Source organism: Lagopus muta, chromosome 13, assembly GCF_023343835.1.
Source record: "Lagopus muta isolate bLagMut1 chromosome 13, bLagMut1 primary, whole genome shotgun sequence".
Classification (NCBI taxonomy): Eukaryota; Metazoa; Chordata; class Aves; order Galliformes; family Phasianidae; genus Lagopus; species Lagopus muta.
Window position 1 is genome coordinate 835,510 of NC_064445.1, and position 17,200 is coordinate 852,709.

A 17,200-nucleotide genomic window follows, 5' to 3' on the forward strand; every position below is an offset into this window, starting at 1 on the left:
TCCCATCCCCGTGCCACATGTCTGCGGCTGGCTGTGGGCCATCGCCTCGCAGGCAGTGAGTGCAGCTGGGCTTCCAGCCCCGGTGCTGCCAAGCGTCTGCCTGGAGCCAGGCCCTTCGCCTGCCCGCAGCGGGATGCCACGCTGCCCTGTGCTGCATGACCAAGCGGCGCTCGGGCCCGTGATGCTCTTCTTTCCTGCTTGTCTCTTTTCTCCTCCTTTGTACAGTCGGGGATGGAGCCTTTTCAACGCTCCTTCTCGTTGTCTGGAAGGTTCCTCAGCGCTGTGTCCCCATTTGATTTCCGCAGGCGGTGCAGCCTCCGACCGTCGTTTGAATTTCCAAGGCATCCCGGCACACGAGCGCTCGCATCCATCTCTCGTCTGTGTTTTTGAAATTGAGATTCTGCCTCCCTGCATGATCAAATCTTTTATTTCTGATTAAAGCTGTCAAAGAAACAGCTTTCCGCCTGCTGGAAATTCAGATTAAAAAGGAAAAGAAATTCACATCAGGCAAAGAAGTAACAATACCATTTTCATTGACCTAAGGAAAGGAAAACACCATCAATGGTCCCAATTCTTCATCTGTGCTTTTCCTCCTGCTACTTTTTCCTTTTTTTTTTGCTGTGATGGGCATTTTTTGGAGGCGCAGCCCCATGTCAGCTCTTCCCATTGGGGATTTGTCGTTTTCAAAGCATCAAAAATAAAAACCCTCTGGAAAATTCAAAGGCAGATTTCTCCTGCGACGTTTGTAATCGCTGCAGCCCATCCAAACCCATCCCATTCACGGGGAATAAATAAATAAACGGTTCTGGTTTGATCGTGTAGCATTTTCCAGAACCATCAAAAATCATCATAAAATTCCCAGCTTGCTTCCCATTGCTCAGGCTATCAATTACCGACACCTTGGCAGACAGCACCCTCCTGCTTTGCACATTCTTAGTAGTACAAACTTCTCTGCAAACAATAGGACTAAAAGGGAAAGAGGAAAGGACAAATTAAAAAAGCATGCTGTGAGCTTAAACTGGAGGCTTGACACTGTCAGCACAACCCATATGGAAAAAATAGACCTTTTCCATGGCATAGCAACATGTTTCTTCATAAAGGGGATTGCACACACATGTAAAATATATGTGAGGATGAGAAAAACGCACATGTAATAGATACTGCATCACCACAGTGCCAGGTAGTTCCAAGATTACGAAAGCTGGGCAATTCAGTGCAGATATTTTATAGACTGTTGCTTCAAATGGCTTAAATATATTGTGTAAGAGAAGATGGCCAAGGCAGTAATGTTTGCAGCCAATCTTGTTAAGGTAATGAGGAGGGTAACTGAATCTGCAGTCTGTAAGGGGCAAGTTGTTTGTCACGGGTCGGGAAGGGGGAGATTTTCCAGTGACGCCTGGCACGGACGGCCAAGGGAGTTATGGGATGGGAATGGCTGGCCCCAGCAGGGCTGCAGGAGTTGGCCACTGCTGGTGGAGGCTATCAGCAGCTGTGGTGTAACAGTCTGGCTGGGAAACATGGTAAACCTGTGCTCTTGGTGAGAATTTATGGCCTCTGAAGCTGCGGTCATCTGCGGGGCAGGTGGGTCGCCTCCATTGGCTCATGGTCATTCATCTCCAGTGCAGGTTGCTCAGCTCCACAGTCTGTTGGGTTTCATCTCCAGGAAAGCATCCCATATAGCCACACTCATCCTTACTCAGGCTATGGAGGCCAGGAGGCTGCACAGAGCGTCTGAACCAAGTAGGACACAGCCTGGTCCATCAGGCTGGTCCTAATGGCAGTGTGGAGCCAGCTATCTCTCTACCAATGCAAACAGCCATTGGAAATGGAAAATGGTGGTATTTGCTGTCACCCATCCTATTGGTTGTTTTCAAAGGAGCGGAGAATTCCCCTACTGAGCCTTTGTGGCGTTGGAAGGAGAGCAGTGGGGTGTTCAGAGGTGCTGGGGCTGCAGCATAGATGGCCCCAGAGGATGCTCCAGCCCTGCGCTCTCTGTCAGGGCAGGGAGGCACCATTCTGCCCATCACAGACCCCGGAGCAGCACTCCTGGAAGGTTCCTTGACCCAGGTGATCACAGGGCAGCATTCACAGCTTCTGGGTTTAATATACATATTTATAGTACATGTGCATTTATTTAACAGGTCTGGACCACGCAGCCAGTGTTTGCCAAAAAGAGACAATCATCCTTCATTTCACAGCTGTGACATCATTAGGTCATATTTCACGGATATGATGTCACTACTGCGCAATACGACTTCTTCTTTTCAAAAGGTTTTTATTAATGCTGAGGTTTTTTGTTTCTTTTCCTCTGGTCTGGCCAGAACATCTGGAGACGGGAAACTTCAGAGTCCAGAAATATTCACAAGATGTAGCAGACAGCATTACAACCCACAGTATTTCTTTGAGGAAAAGAGAACAGATAACAGTGTGGGGAAGCAGAAGTCACAACTAACTGCTACGAGTCCCAGCACTGTGCAGCAAGGGAGGAGGTGCAGGGCTGAGGGTGACCCCACTCCTTCAGATGGCTGCTCTGCCACAGTGGGCTGCCTGCTCTGCAGTGATGTGCAATTGTGGCCACGAGATCCTGGCCCTCCAGTGCAGACATCCAACGGCAGAGACAGCACCAGGACATCTACATGGAGCAGTATTTGTTTCTCAGCACCAAGGGACAAAGTGGTGGCACCTGGGGTCTGTCCATTTCCTTCGTGCTGGTCCCTTCTGTGTCCAGCCCAGGGATGTGGGACAATGTCCTGCTGCTCACTTGAGGTGCGTGTGAGGATGGGAGGGACATTGATGTGGTATGGGGGGTATCCAGGGAGCTCACTGGGGCTGGGACCTGGACCAGGGCATCTGGCCACCAGAAGGACACTGTGGGGCACACACTTGCCTCTGGAGGTGAGAGGTCTGTCCCTCTGCCTCCAAATAAAAGCATCAGTCCTTCCAGAAAACCAGGGGAAAGGGAATGGGAGGCATGCTGGGGATAAGGTGAAGGAGGGGAGATGGTGCCCCTGGTAGGCAGTGGGGAATAGGGGCACTTCTGGAGGACGTGGGGAGGATCTGTGTACACAGCTGCCCCACTGGGCTTGGGGGTCCCTTGGTGGTCAGAGCTCACTGGGACCAGTCCCATGGGCATGGCTTCTCTGTGGGGCTGCAAAGCACAAGGTGGGAGAAGGGCTTGGGTGTGCATTCATCTGAAATCTCTAATTAATACATTCCAGCTGCATCCCTTTTGGGTTCCCTTTCCAGCAGTGCTCATGTAAGTGAGCACAAAGAGTCCCAGACAATAGATTTTAAATGCTTTTTCCATAAGCCTGCGCAGCAGAAGCAGGAACGCGAAAGCGTTGCTGTCAAGGGAAAAGAGCACATCGCCGATGTGACCACGCACAGCCCGTCCCAGGCTCCAGCAGTGGGTCACCTACTGAGTGCCAATCCTGATAAATGTCACTGCCTAATTCTGAACAATGAAAAATGGCCGGAGAGCTGCAGCCTTTGTGGCACGCTGCTGTGCCATGTCAGCTCCATGCGTGCTGTCACCCAGCACCGTGTGGGCAGATGCTTGCAGCCCAGGGGAGGAGGATGCCCTGGGATGCAGAGCAGGTTGGGTGCAGCTCAGGTGGCTGCCGTATGCTGGGAGAGGAGATCAAGGCTGTGGAATTAAGACTGACAACCTGACGAGATAAACTGGTCAGATAAAAGGATGACAGAAATAATTTTACACGGCATTACTGTGAAAAGCTAATTTATACACAGATGAGTCCATGACAGACTCAGTGGAGGGTGGCAGACGAGCTGGGAATGAAGAGCACTTCATTTATTGCCTGGAACAGGAGGGGGAGTGTGAGGAGTTAGCTGCCTGGGATGCCTCTCTCTCTCTCTCTCTCTCTCTTCCTCTTTCTTTTTCTCTTTGCAAAGTTATCAAACTTCATCTGGGTGATTTTTTGCAAATTTGGGAAAGAAAACCACTGCATCTGTCAGTGTTCCTGCTTTGCCCAGGCCCACGGGTGAGAGTTTTGGGTTGACTGCAAAACACAGTCCTGATTTCCCCTGCAAAAATAACCAAAAGCCAGGCAGAAAGGCAGCTGCACTTCTGCACTATGTGGAGTTTTTGCTTTGCTTTCCAACCGAGCCAGAGTCACCATTCTCCCTCTTCAGCTTTTTTTCAGCTTAGTGGTGTGACCAAGCACTGACTGCTTCCCTTCTTCTGAGCACTGCCCAGCCTTGGCCTGGGGTACAGCAAGCCTTCATTTCCCACCTCCTTACCCTTCCCCATCTCTGCAATCCTCACCACGCTCTGTGTGAACCCTCAGCCCCTTGCTTTGGGGCTGCACATCCTGGAGATGCTGTGACCAGCCCAGCTCAGGCACCAGCTGTCCCACAGCCCCAGCCTCCTACTCTCACCCTGTTCTTGGCACCAACATCCTGTGCCGCACCTCATATTTTATGCAGACCTGACAGCCTCAGCCCTCTTGCTTTTCTCCCAGGCAGCAAAGCCATGCCCAGCCCTTGCCTGCAGCACAAAGCAGGCAGAGCAGTGTTGCTGCTGGGGATGCTGTGTGCCCATCCCCTCCCATCGCTGTCCCTGCAGCCTCCTGGCACCCAGAGCAGCTCTGTCGTGCCCCGCATGCTCTCTCAGCCGTCCCTGAGCAGGCTGGCTGCTCTGCAGCTGCCAGAACAATAGTAATAATACTAATAAACCTCCTTCACGCTGAATACTGCAGGCTGTTGGCAGGTCCTTCTCACACAATTAGCATTTCTCGTCAAGCAGGGGGCTCACAGATTGCACATGCTGGTTAGTGTTTTGCAGAACAGACTGAAACCAATATGGCCCTCCCTGTGCCATCAGCTGAAAGTGGCTTCCCACCAGGCCAGGCCCAGCACGCCGTCCTCCAGCACAACCCCCGGGCTCTGGGGACGAGGCAGCTCTCCCAGCTCCCCAGATGCTCCTCAGCATGCTTGCACCTTCCCCAGCATGCACAGGCTGCAGACAGCGAGCAGAATGCTCAGTCTGCATGGCTGCAATAAGGGATGTTGCGTGACTGGCTTCTGCCATTGCAGGGGCAAAGATGGCCATACAGGCAGAGAGAGCACTGCCATTCCTTCACTGTGCTCAAGGACTGCCCCTTTGTGCTTTGGTGAACTGCAGGGCTTGGACACAGCATTGTGACCAGAGATTTGGGGTTCAGATCCCCAGCACAGCTCTGTGGGTTGCAAGAGCGCAGGGTGCATCTCTGCAAACCACTGCTTGCCATCTTGCTGCTGATCAGCTTGGTGATGATGAGTGCTGAGCGGGCTCTGAGCCTGCTGCAAGTGCAGGATCAGGCAGGTAAGACAAGCCTCATGTTGGGGCCTTTGAGTGCTGCCGCAGCTCAGTTTGTGCACAGTCTGCTGGTGCAGCTCACCAGATGCACAGTAGCTCCTTAAACCAGTATAACCCCAACTTCATCCTCAAAGTGACACTTGAAAAGAGCCTTAAACTTCTGTCTGCCTGCGTAGGCTGGACCTGTAAATCTCACAGTAGATGCTGGACTTCTCTCCACGCTGTTAAACCAATGTAAGCCCATCCAAACAGCAGCATGCACCATGATTAATTGCCTTGCTTTAAAGCTCCTATTTATAGACAAGCACTGCGAGCCCATTGCCAGTGATAAGGGGCTGGCCAGGCTCCTCCCTCTCCGAGCAGCCAAATCCCATTGCTAATCCATGGCTTCGGGCTGTCCTCTTGGCTCCTCAGCTCCAGCTGCTGCCACAGGCTGAGGAGGACAGGGACAACACCAAACCCCAAGGGACAGCAGGGCCTGGGGACAGCATCAAAGGAGCTGTAGATCTCAGCACCTGCAGGGGCCAGGAGTAGGACCCAAGGGTGCATGTGATCTCTGACCTCACGTCACCCACCAGCACTGGGCTCCCATGAGGCTCGCTCAGCAGCTCTGGGCTTTGCATGCAGCTGCTTCTGGGGCCGTGTGCTCACAGGGGTATCCCAGGCAGACCTGGGCTGCAGTAGGCAGCTGGGTGTGCTGCTCTGGGAGCCACGTGTTTGGGGAGCGATGCTCCACATCAAACAGGTTCCTACCCTACAAACATTTTTCTTTACCCTACGTTATTCTTTTAAAAGAAAAGTCGGAAGAAGAAGAAAGAAATCCATTCCACCCTCCGCTTTTATTTTCTCAAAAGCTCCAGATCTTATCAACAAAGCCTCCTTCCTTTCTGGCCGGCCTGCGGCTGCTGACTGACGGCACCGGGGATGAAAAGGACAGATCTCTTTGAATGCCAGCAGCTGGAAGAGCCGCAGCCACTCCCAGGCTGATTCCTACAGGACGGGCTTCTTCCTCCTTCCCACTGGGGCGGATCTCTCTCTGTGGGTTCGCTGGGAGCGAGGGATGCAGGCATTGCTGCCCAGGAGCTTCGTGTGCTCTGCTCCTCCTTCCATCCATAGGGCAGCAAAGCCGCCCCAGCACCGGGGCATCCCTGGGGCAGGGGAGAGGGCAAGAAATATTTCCACCCCGTGGGCTTGTGGTGAATGAACGGCCGTGCTTGTGCTGGTTGGCTTGGGAGGGATGAGGACATGTTCAGTGGGGAGCAATGCCCCTTGCACGTGCACACACACACACACATGCAGGCGAGGGGAGCGGAGGGGGAGGGAGGCATTTACACACACACATGGAACAATCCCTATTTGTCTCCTAAGACAGACCCCACTGTTGGGTTTCCTGGGGTCATGCAGCTGCACGAACATGTGGAAAAGAAATGTATCTCTCCTAAGTACTGGACACAAATGTAATTCAATACATTGCTCCCATGTGCAAGAAATCCACCAAACCCGTTTCAAAACACAGGGAAATACAGACTATCAGACAAGGAGGCAAATCCACTCTTAATTCGACTCTTCATTTCATTTTAATTGGGTTGGACTCGGAGTGTGGTGTCAGAGGCTCTCGGGGTGATGTCATACAGGGGTGCCCCCAGTCCCTGCCTGTGTCCTACTGCAGGCAAACCCCAGCATTCCCCCCAGCTCCATTTTTGTCTCCTGGGTGCCCCACAAGGCCCTGGGGGGGTCCCTGCCCCACACTGCCTCACCTCAGCCCCACACCTGCTCCCCAGTCACAGAGCCAGGAGAACCCATCCGACTTCCACTAACGACACGGTGAGGACATGAACTGCAGTTACCTCATCTGAGCGTTAAATGGATTTTTCCATTAAGAGGGGATTTTTTTTGGTCTTGTTTTATTGAAAAGGAATTTGCAGTAATTAGCTCTTACGGGGGATTTCACTGTTCTCTCTCCTCCTCTAAAGCATAAAACACTTATTACAACACATTGTTTAACATGATATCCACTCCCAGAGATTTTTCTTTCCTCATGCGACGATCAAGCTCTGCTTTTGGACTTCAAGGCCCTAAATCTTCCTGCAGACTCAAGCCATGCCCTGGTCCCCTCTGCCTGGATCCGCATTTATCTTTCCCCCGCAGTCCTCTGAGCAGCTCGAAATGAATGAGCTTGCAAAACGAGGTGCTTTTTTTAATTTCCCTCTGCTTTGTTGGATTATCATTGTAGGGACTTTCCCTGCCTGCTTCCACTCTCATGGCCAGAGCAGCCGCCCATGCGGTGGCAAAGACAAATTCTCCCTGTGGCCATTTACCCCTCCCAGAACCTTTGCCTTTGTTCTACTGCCCTATATTTAGACCGCTGGGCTTCGTTTTCCTCATGGGAGAGCACTGGGAGTGGAGCAATAAATCACTGCCCTGATTCCTGCTGCTGTAGGGGGTGGGATATGGTGGCACAGCCTGGGGATGTACCGTACCCCATGATGGGGCACTCCAGCACCATGAGAAGACCCGTCCCCATGTCACTGCTGTGTTGCCACCAAGTCCTCATTCACCCTCTCTTCCCTGCTGCAGTCCAGTTTTCCTGATGCTCTCCCACATTTTCTTTCTCTCATTTCCAGGCCTTTGTGCTGCTCACTGCAGCCCCTTGGGCCAGCCTAGCCCACTCCACTGCTCTGTGGCACTTGGGCTCCAAGGAGCCTTGCGGATGGTTCCCATATCCCTCCTGCAATCAGCAGGCTGAGCTAGATGCAGTTAAGTTGTTAATGCAGTTGGGCGTAGTATAAGTTAGCTTCATTCAAGTGCAAAGATGAAAACCACTATGTGCTGTGAGCGCTTATTATTGTTGCTATTATGCAGCCCTTTTAAACTTGCCATATAAATCATGCCCTCCAGCTCCTTGATTACGTTCCCGGCTCTCCTCTGAACTCTCTCCAATCCATCAGCATCGTTCCAGCCCTGAATGCAATATCGCAGGTGCAGGTGGGGAAGCTGAGAGCCCCCCATCCTTGAGGGCTCCCATGCAGGGTCCCCATGCCCATAGAGAGCCTGCACTGCCAGAGCTGCTGCAGACAGTGCTGTGCCTTAACGGCTGCTCTGGTTGTGCTGTCGTTTCCCATTAGAGGCCTTGGTAACTGGCGCTTCATGAGGCTTTGCAGAATAATTTGTATGTTTAATACACCTCGAAAGCCCATGTTGGGCTGCAATTAAGGCAAGGGGGAGGGAGAGGAGAAAAGAGGAAAAAAGCCACCTCCCGCTGGCTGCAAAGAACCTGCTGCTTTCTGCGAAGGGCTGCTGCCATTGAGGATGCCAGACAAGCTGGAATTAGAGGCAAAAACATAATTTGTCATTTGGAAAGCTTGGGCTTGTGGGAAGTGAAATGAGGGGCTTGGGAGCTCCTATGGGCAGATCACCACGTGAAGAGCTGCACTGCTCTGGGGGTCCAGAGCCCAGAACAAGGGGGGGAGGGGGACATAGGGCTTGGCACTGCTCCCTGCAGAGGGGATGCTGCAGTTGGGGCTGAAAACCGCTCTGGGGATGAGAAATTCATCTTCCTGAGCACCGCTGGGCAGATTTCCTCAGGTTCATTTTTGCTTCTGTTATACACAAATGTTTGAGAAGATAAACAACAGCAAATATGAGTGCCCCCTCAGCCACCCAGCTGCTGGGTTCGGAGCGCACCCCGGCACTGAGTAATTCATCCAGGCGGCAAATGGAGAAACTCCTGGGGATGTAGGCACAGGGAAGCTGCAAAACTCTCCTTATTTCTGCAAACGCAAACACTGCTCCACATGAGGAATTATGAACTGCCAGGAGTAGAAAAGTCTCAAGTGAATTATTCAGTGTGAATTACTCTTTTAGCCCTACGCTGCTGCACTGCCGATTGAAGGGAGTTTCCTCTCATTTCAGCTAGCATGGGGCGGGTGCCTTGGTTGGAAGATGGCAAAGGCAGAACAATAGGCACAAGGCCATGGGCAGCACTGAGCCCTTGTCTGCTCCCTGCCTCGGGCTGCTCCCAGCCAGCAGCTCCCAGCACAAGCTGCTGGAGCTCAGCATACATAGGGAAGGTGGCTGTGGTGCCTGGGCATGGGGAGGACAGGGCCAGGGGGATGCAGCTCAGCCGTGCACCAGGCAGGAGGGATAACTGCAGGAATGGAGCTGAAACCTTGCTTTAGAAAGAGTGCAGATTAAATATTCCTAAAACCTAATCAATTGTAGCAGTGTGTGGGAGCTGAGCATTACTTGAAACCATCAGAAATATCCCTTTGTTTGTCAGGTGCTGCATCTCTGGGTGCTTCCTCAGCATCCCTGTTTAGCGCTATGGGAATTCATCTTGGACAGAGCCATGACTGCTGTTTGAGGAGTGCATGAACAGATCCCATCAGGAACCCTCATCCCCAGCAGCTCAAGTGGCTCCAGAACAGCAGTGCCAAGCCAGTTTGCCACTGAACCTCACAAAATCACTTGAGCTTTACTTTCTGCTTCTCCATCCTGGGGATGCAGGCTGGGTGAAGGCGGCTCTGCCATCATCTCCTAAATGCACTTGGAGATCATCAGTCGGAAATGTGATTGCCCTGCAGCAGCTCTGAGCCACCTGAGGAGCTGACCTACACTGCTCTGTCTCAGTGGGACACGCTCAGATTGTCCCATTGGCTCTGAGGTGCTCGTTTGAGTGGCACTGCTCTATGAGATCGATGGGAACAAATCAGCTTTTGGTGTCGGCTGCACCATGGAAAATCCCAGTGAGCGTTTTAACAAGCTTCCATCAGACCTCACATCTTGTACCTAGCACCTGGCTGTGGAAAATCCAGTTTCCACAGCTGGTATTTTCTTTTGCTTTGCTGCAGATCACAGCACACAGGGAGCATTCACTGCGCCATCCCTGCCGAGATGGGCACACATCCCCGGCTGCCCGTGTCACGGCACTCTCCTCCAGGGCTGCGTTCAACTGATAGAGGCTTAAACCCCTCCATTGCCAGCATCCCAGCCCGTGTTCCCAGGAGCTGGAGGAATTCCTCAACTCACTGCTGGTGCTGTCTCAGGGCAGAATATGGGTTGTCCCTGTACTTTGCCCCAGCCCAGCAGCCCGCACCAGATCTCTCCTCGCTGATGCTTTTTCCTGTGCTCCACTTACGGCTGTTGCTGCCAGTAATCTCCCAGGGCTGCCCCCCACCAGTCCCCCAAGCTGTGATTTACGCCCCTCATATCCTTGTAGATAGTTATCAGATCTCGCCACGGATGTTGGGTAGCCTAGCTAGACAGATTTAGCTCTTTTAATCTCTCTTCATAAGTCAATCCCTCCAGTCGCTTAATCATTTTTGTTGTTCTCCTCCAAATTCCCAACGAGATGGTTTATCTTGCAAGCTCCTGGTGCATGGCCGTATATTTACCAAAACTTCAGCAGCTTAACATGGAAATACCGCTGTGCAGAGCAGATTGCTGACTCACCTGCACCCCAAAGAGCAGCTGAGCTCCTGCTGAGGTGCTGAGCAGATCCATGCACTGCTGGCACAGCCCCCAGCGTGCAAGTGGGGGATTGGCTGCAAGAGCGCAGACAGGGGATGGAGTTTGGTTCAGGGGCTGTAGGGGAGATGCAGCCAAGAGCATGGGAAGGTCCTTAGCTCTGCCTCACTCGCAGCATTTGATGGCTGTAAAACACCCATCACTGCCAAATCTGGGTCCCTGTGGTGGTAAGGATGTGGTGCACAGGCACAGGAATGGCACAGTGCAGCCAAGTGGCTGCCACTTATGTGCTGAGTCCCACCCTGTGCTCATCAGGTTTGTCCCTGTGCTCACTTTGGGACCCCTAGTGAGAAGGTGTGATGAGGGACTGACACCCTAATTGCTCCTCTGGTCCCTCTTCACTGTGTTCTTTTCAGAAGTGGGAGATCTGTGGGCAGTGTCTGCAGACTGGCAGCATCCACCTGGCCCAGGTGCCCATCCCAGAGCAGCAGGGCAGATGCAGAGGGATTGGGCAGGCTTTGATCCTGAGGAGCTGCCATGAGGACAGGCAGTGGTGAGAGTAGCACGAGTCAGAGGGAGCACGGCGCTGCCTCTGTCCTCAATCCCAAACCTCCGACAGTGTACTTATAGCTTCCTGAGCAAAACATTCCTCCTGCCCCCACTGCTCCCTAGTTCCCCAGTCAGCAACATGCCCGTGCTTGAAATTACAGCCGGGAGCCCACGGGATGTGAGCTGAGCGCACATGCACCTGCTGCTTGAGTGGGAAAGCTTTCCCCGTTCTTTTCCAGCCTCTGAAAGGCAGAGAAGAAACCGCCTGCTCCTAGCAGCATGTCATGAGCAGCCCATGGATATAGAAAGAGTCAGTCCTGGGCTGGGGATGGCCCGACATGAAGGCGTGGGGTTCAGGGATGGGCCGGAGTACCAAGGATGAGGTGGCTGTCGGTCTGCTCATGTCCCTCCTCATTGAACAAAATATTTTAATGGGTGCTGAGCAGGGTCAGAAGAGGCACATTGCTGCAGGAAGGGGGAAAAGGGAGGACTGTGGCCATGCAGAAAGATTTGGGGCAATAATTTGGACCCTGCACAGCTACCCTGGCAGCCTCAGCCTCAGAGAGCTGCAGCCCCAGCTTCTGGAATTCGCCTGTGTTTCGGACAGGGGTGATTGCTTCAGCAGACCAGGGTTAGGATTTCACGGAGCCCCAGCAACACGAGGCTGGTGGATGGCAGAGTTTACATTTCTCATCAATATCTCCCTCCCTCTTCCTTCCCTGTTCCCTGATATTTATTGTTTCCCCTCGTAATGCTTTTTTCATTATGCGATCAAAATCTCTCCCACTCCTCTAATAGAAAACAACAGCAAAGTGGGGGGCTCGGTCTCAAGGAGCTCCCACAGTGGCCATGTCCCATCCTCGAGATGCCCCCACTGAGGCTCAGCTCCTCCATCAGCCTGGAGAAGCAAATTATAACCAAAGGAATTACAAACCTGTCCATCTGGGGCTTTTCACAGCAAAGCTGCAAAGATGGGCAATTTCCTCTGTTCCAGGGAGACCAGAGCTTATGTAGGATGGAACCCTTTGAGCACTGTATGCCCACTGCCCCAAACCCTTCATCTAATGGAAAGCCCATCTCTGCACACACTTGCTCCCTTTACATCTCTCTTCTTTTTTTCCCCCTTTTTAAGAGACCTTAGAGGAGGGGGAAGAGGAGAGGGCTGGCACCTCCCCCTCCCCCTTGTCCGAAATAAAGGGATGCAGCTGGAGAGGCAGCGGTTCCTGCTGCAGTATGGATGGGGTGAGAAAGTCATTACCTGCCTTGGGTTTCACTGTGAGAATGGCTGCAGCTTCCACTGGGAAACACTGCGTCTGAGGGGGCTCAGAGGGGGGCAGGAGGGAACGGGGCACTGGGGGCACAGAGCAAAAAACGCCTGTCAGTAAAGAGGGGAAGAAAGTGAAAAAAGGGGATTACGTTGTTTTGGGGGTTTTTTTGGTGGTTTTTTTTTTTCTTTTTTTTTTTTCTTTTTGCATGCAGACATGTAGAATCTGAAATAAATTACCTGTCTCCAAAAACAGTGCATTAGGAGGAATAATCGATTGAACACGCCACAAACTCTGTTTTATGGCACTGTAAGGTTGAGCGGGGCTGGGAGCTGCGGAAGGGAGAAGCTGTCAGACACAGAGAGGGGATACTTCAGGGGAGGAGGGCTTTGTCCCTTCCTTTCTTCTTTCTTTTTGTTCCTCTCCTCTCGTTTTGTGGGTTTTTTATTTTTAATCTCCCCTTGGGGACTTTCTCCTTTGTTCTGTTGTGGGGGGGAGAGAACTGGATTGTGTTTCTCCTGCTCCTGACTAAAAGAAATGACATCAGCTCAATGTGTGTTAGCATCTCTTCCCTCTGTGCTCCTTATCCCCTTGTGCCCTGTACTCTTCAGTAATTCAGAATTTAGCCCAACAGCAGGGATGGTCTGAAGGACAGAGGGAGGAATGCAGCATCCCTCTGCACCCGGAGCCTTCCTGGATGGGACAGCAGCAAACAGAGCCTTGAGATGGTTCAATGGCTTGGATTCTTCATCCATTTGGGAGCAAGGAAGTCACCTGAGCCATGCTGAGCAATGCTGAGCCATGCTGAGTTATGCTGAGACATGCCAAGTCACGCCAAGCCATGATGAGCCACACTGAGCTGCCACTGATGACCCAGAGCCACCTTTGCCACCCCCTGGTCCTACAGAAGCCACACATCACCCGAACTCTGCTCTGCAGAGGACACTGCTAGCCTCAGCAGCACGGCTGCCTCAATCCCTGCTTTGCATTATCCATAATTAAAGTCACACGAAGGAAATAAATCTTGCTCCCTACTAATATGACGGAGGAGCATGTTAAATTATGGTGCCGTTTATCAAATGATTGCTCAATGCAGCTACCTTCTCCAGTAACTTATGATAAAACATGTCATAAACTGATTTGGGAATTAATACCTACTGGATGATGTGGTGACAAACGGCTGCAATATGCTGTGCTACAGAAAGGAGCGAGCTCTTGTTTTATTTAGAAACCTGCAAGTGGATTTTGTATTCATGTAAATAGGGGGCTGACCAGTGGGGGTTTCAGAGAACAGGGGGTGGCATTGGCACTGCCCGTGCTGCCTTGCCCTGTTGCCTTGTGCTGCTCCCATGCTGCACAGCACCACGTTGGTCCTTCTGCATCCCTTCCTTCCACGTTCGCCCACCTCTGATAACCTCCGGGCTCACAGCAGCCATCCCCAGCATTTTGGTGATGATAAGGAGGTGAGGACAGCCAGGCTCAGCTCCCTGCCCTGCTCCCCAGCCGTGCTCCTGCCTGCAGCAGGGCGCTGTGCTTCCCACCTCCTTCCTCCTTGCTTGGAAGCGTTTAAAAGCGGTTGGAGAACCTGTGTCAAAATGCACGGGCTGGGAACCGCCGCCAACACCGAATGGAACCGGGGAGAGAGGAGGAAACGAAACAAGCAAACTGAATAAATTAATGGAAGGAAAGCAAAACATCCTGTAAAAACACCGCCCTGTTACACAGGTCACATTTGATTATCTCCTATGAAAATTGAGTTCTCAACAGGAGACAAAGATTTGTCACAGTGCAAATCCACCGTTGGACTCAGTGGGGATTTCTCAGTTGGAGCCCAGCCGGCAGCACACTCCCACCCTGCAGCGAGGCTGTATGCACTCCCTGGGCTCCAGGAGCTGTGCTCACCCTGCTGAGCAGTGCCCCCATGCAGAGCACCCAGCAAAAACCCCGTGCCCATCACTGGCAGCAGCAGTGCCGCACAGCTGCAGAGCAGCGCTCAGAATCAACCCCTGCTTTCCCACCTTCATAAATGTCCAAAGCGTTTGCACTCAGGCTAAAATTCCCCGTGTTTAATCTCTGCCCAATGGGGAATGTCTGCGGGGAAAGTCTGAGCAAATTTCCTTCATCCATTTGCAATTGATCAGCAAAAAAAAAGAAAAAAAAGAAAAAAAAGTGGGGAAAACCGACCCTTTTTCTAAAGTAAAAATAGCCTAACCACACGTTTATAGAAAAGTCGTGGCTGAAGCAGAGCAGTAAAAGTTTGTAACTGGAATCCCAGATCCCAGATAGAGCCACAGGCTTTTAAAAGGTTTGGGGGGGGGAGGTTTTAAAAATAAATAAATAAAAATGCCCACGTTGTAAACGAAAGTAGATAAATACCATAAAACAAATAGTGCATGTGCTCGAGCCCTCAGACGATCAGTTCCCACCCTGCCCAGCATTTTGTTTCTGCTAGCCGTGGAAATCCCGGTCAGTGTGCTCTCTGCCAGCAGCCCCAGAAGCAGTTCCATTTAAGTAAATATTACAGAACATCCATAGGAAACACATTTTGAGTCAATAAGCACAGGCACACGCAGCACCAACCTCACCCAGCAACTTGTGCCACTTATATGCCCAGCAAAGCCAAATACATGGGAGAATCCCTAATGAATGTGCCCTAAACAGATCCAAGCTGCTCATTACAAACACTCAGAGAAGAAAAAATTTAAACAGCATTACTTAAAGTCACACCAGAGACAGCTTCTGTATGAGGAACAACCCCACGGCCTGTGGTTATTGAATGCATCATTGGTGGCTGCGTGTCCAGGGAGGGGCAACCCAGATGTGAGGGGTGTGCAGCACCAGTCTTGTAGGGTGCAGCTGAGGGAATGGGGTGGGTCAGTCTGGGGCTCCTGGGACCCCTCATCGCTCTCTACAACTGCCTGAAAAGGGGTCGGACTGAGGCATGGTGGCTCTGCGGATAACTATGATAGGATGGGAAGTGGTGGCCTCAAGTTGTGCCTGGGGATGGGCAGGTTGGGTATTGGGAATAAATTATTCACCAAAAGAGCAGGGATGCAGTGGCCCAGCTGCCCAGGGAGTGGTGGGAGCACCATCCTCAGTGCTGTACCAGAACTGTGGAGATGTGGCACCGAGGGACGTGGGGATGGGCATGGTGGGGTGGGCTGGGCTGAGGAGGCTCTGGGCTCAGGGATGCTTCAGCCCTCCCCATGATGCTCCTGGTGCCCAACCTGGTGAGCACTGCTGCAGGCATGGCTGTGACAGCACAACTAGAGCTCGGTGTGATTTGCTAAGCTAAAAATCAGGAAGAAAATCAGGACCATATTTTTACAACTTCACGTGCCATAAAACCTCCTCCCCTCTGTTTTTCATCTGGGGAGAGTTTTGAATTTCCCTGTACTCATTTCCTCTCCACATTCCGGGCTCCTCTCCCCACTTTGCACTGATGCTCACTGCCCAGACGCCGGCAGCTCATCTGATACAGCTGTGCCTTCCCATGGGGACATCGCAGTGCCACCTGCCCCATGGCCAGCCCCTCCCCGCCCCGTGGAGCTGTGCTGGGGGCTGCCACCCACCTGAGAGCTGGGAGTGAGAAAAGGGGGGTGAGTGGAGAGCTGTGCCTTGCCTTGTCGGCAGCACCGGCTCCAAAACCAGCTCATGTCACAAGAGGACATCTGAGCGCTGCCTAAGTCCGCTTAAAACCTGATATGATCCCATAAACTCTGCCTACCTTAACTTGTATTAAACAGAATTGGCTGAAACTGTGTTGCATCTGAGCTGTAAGTCAGCTCATCCAACTCCTTCCCCATCTCTCCTAAATGGAGGCTTAGGGGAAAAAGAGCCTTCGAGGAGCTCGAACCAGGAATAACGGTGTTATGTTGCAGTGGAGAAAATTAAAGTTAAACATTAGGGAAACCTTTTTAACTCTAACTAGAGTTCAGACACAGAACAAGCTCCTCGGGGAGGTTGTTGAATTGCTTTTCCCAGAGACATTCAAGGATAAGGCTAAGTACACCTCTGACAAGGATGGTTTGCCAGCCTGATGCAGGGGATCAAGCAGAGCAGGTGAGTTGGTGGCAGTGCCTTCCAGCTGCAGCAGCTGATGCTGGGAGTGATGGATGCTGGGCCCTGTGCACTACAACACCATAACACACAGCCTCGTTTTTGCATTGCCTCGTTTCTCACAGCATAGCAACGCGCCCTCAGAGCTCTCCCAGTGCTCAGTGACACAGAAACATGGATCAGGCTCTGCAGCCATTAAGTGGCCAGTGCTCATGAGCTCAAGAGGGCTGCAGGAAACATAAAAGCTCGGAACAAAGAAATCCACAGTCAAGTGTGTCTGGGGGAACGTCTGGGATGGGAATGCCTCCAGGAGGACTCTCAACCTCTCCATCCAGAAGGCTGCACTGCTGGGATGGCGGAAGCACAACTCAGCATTCAGTGCAGCCAGAGCTTTCTTCATGAAAGCACTTCAACAAATACACAGCCCATCTGCCTTCCTGTCTCTCCATTTATAAGCTGCAAATACAGAGTGCTGCTGGGGCTGCTCACAGCAGGCGGTGCACAGAAGCCCTGGGTGCCAGCAGAGCGGCCGCTGGGCACCACA

General features: G+C 52.1%; 1 protein-coding gene across 8 annotated transcripts in view; it reads right to left on the minus strand.

Moving 5' to 3' along the window:
* Window positions 1–17,200, minus strand: part of LOC125699732 (uncharacterized) — an 84,253-nt gene that overhangs the window by 42,116 nt on the left and 24,937 nt on the right. Inside the window, exon 3 of one of the 8 annotated variants that reach the window (XR_007379693.1) lies at window positions 474–2,399. The exons of the other annotated variants lie outside the window; for them this stretch is intronic. The gene's annotated coding sequence lies outside the window, so the exon portion shown is untranslated. Of the gene's footprint in view, window positions 1–473; window positions 2,400–17,200 lie in introns of those variants that run through there. 8 annotated transcript variants of the gene reach the window in all.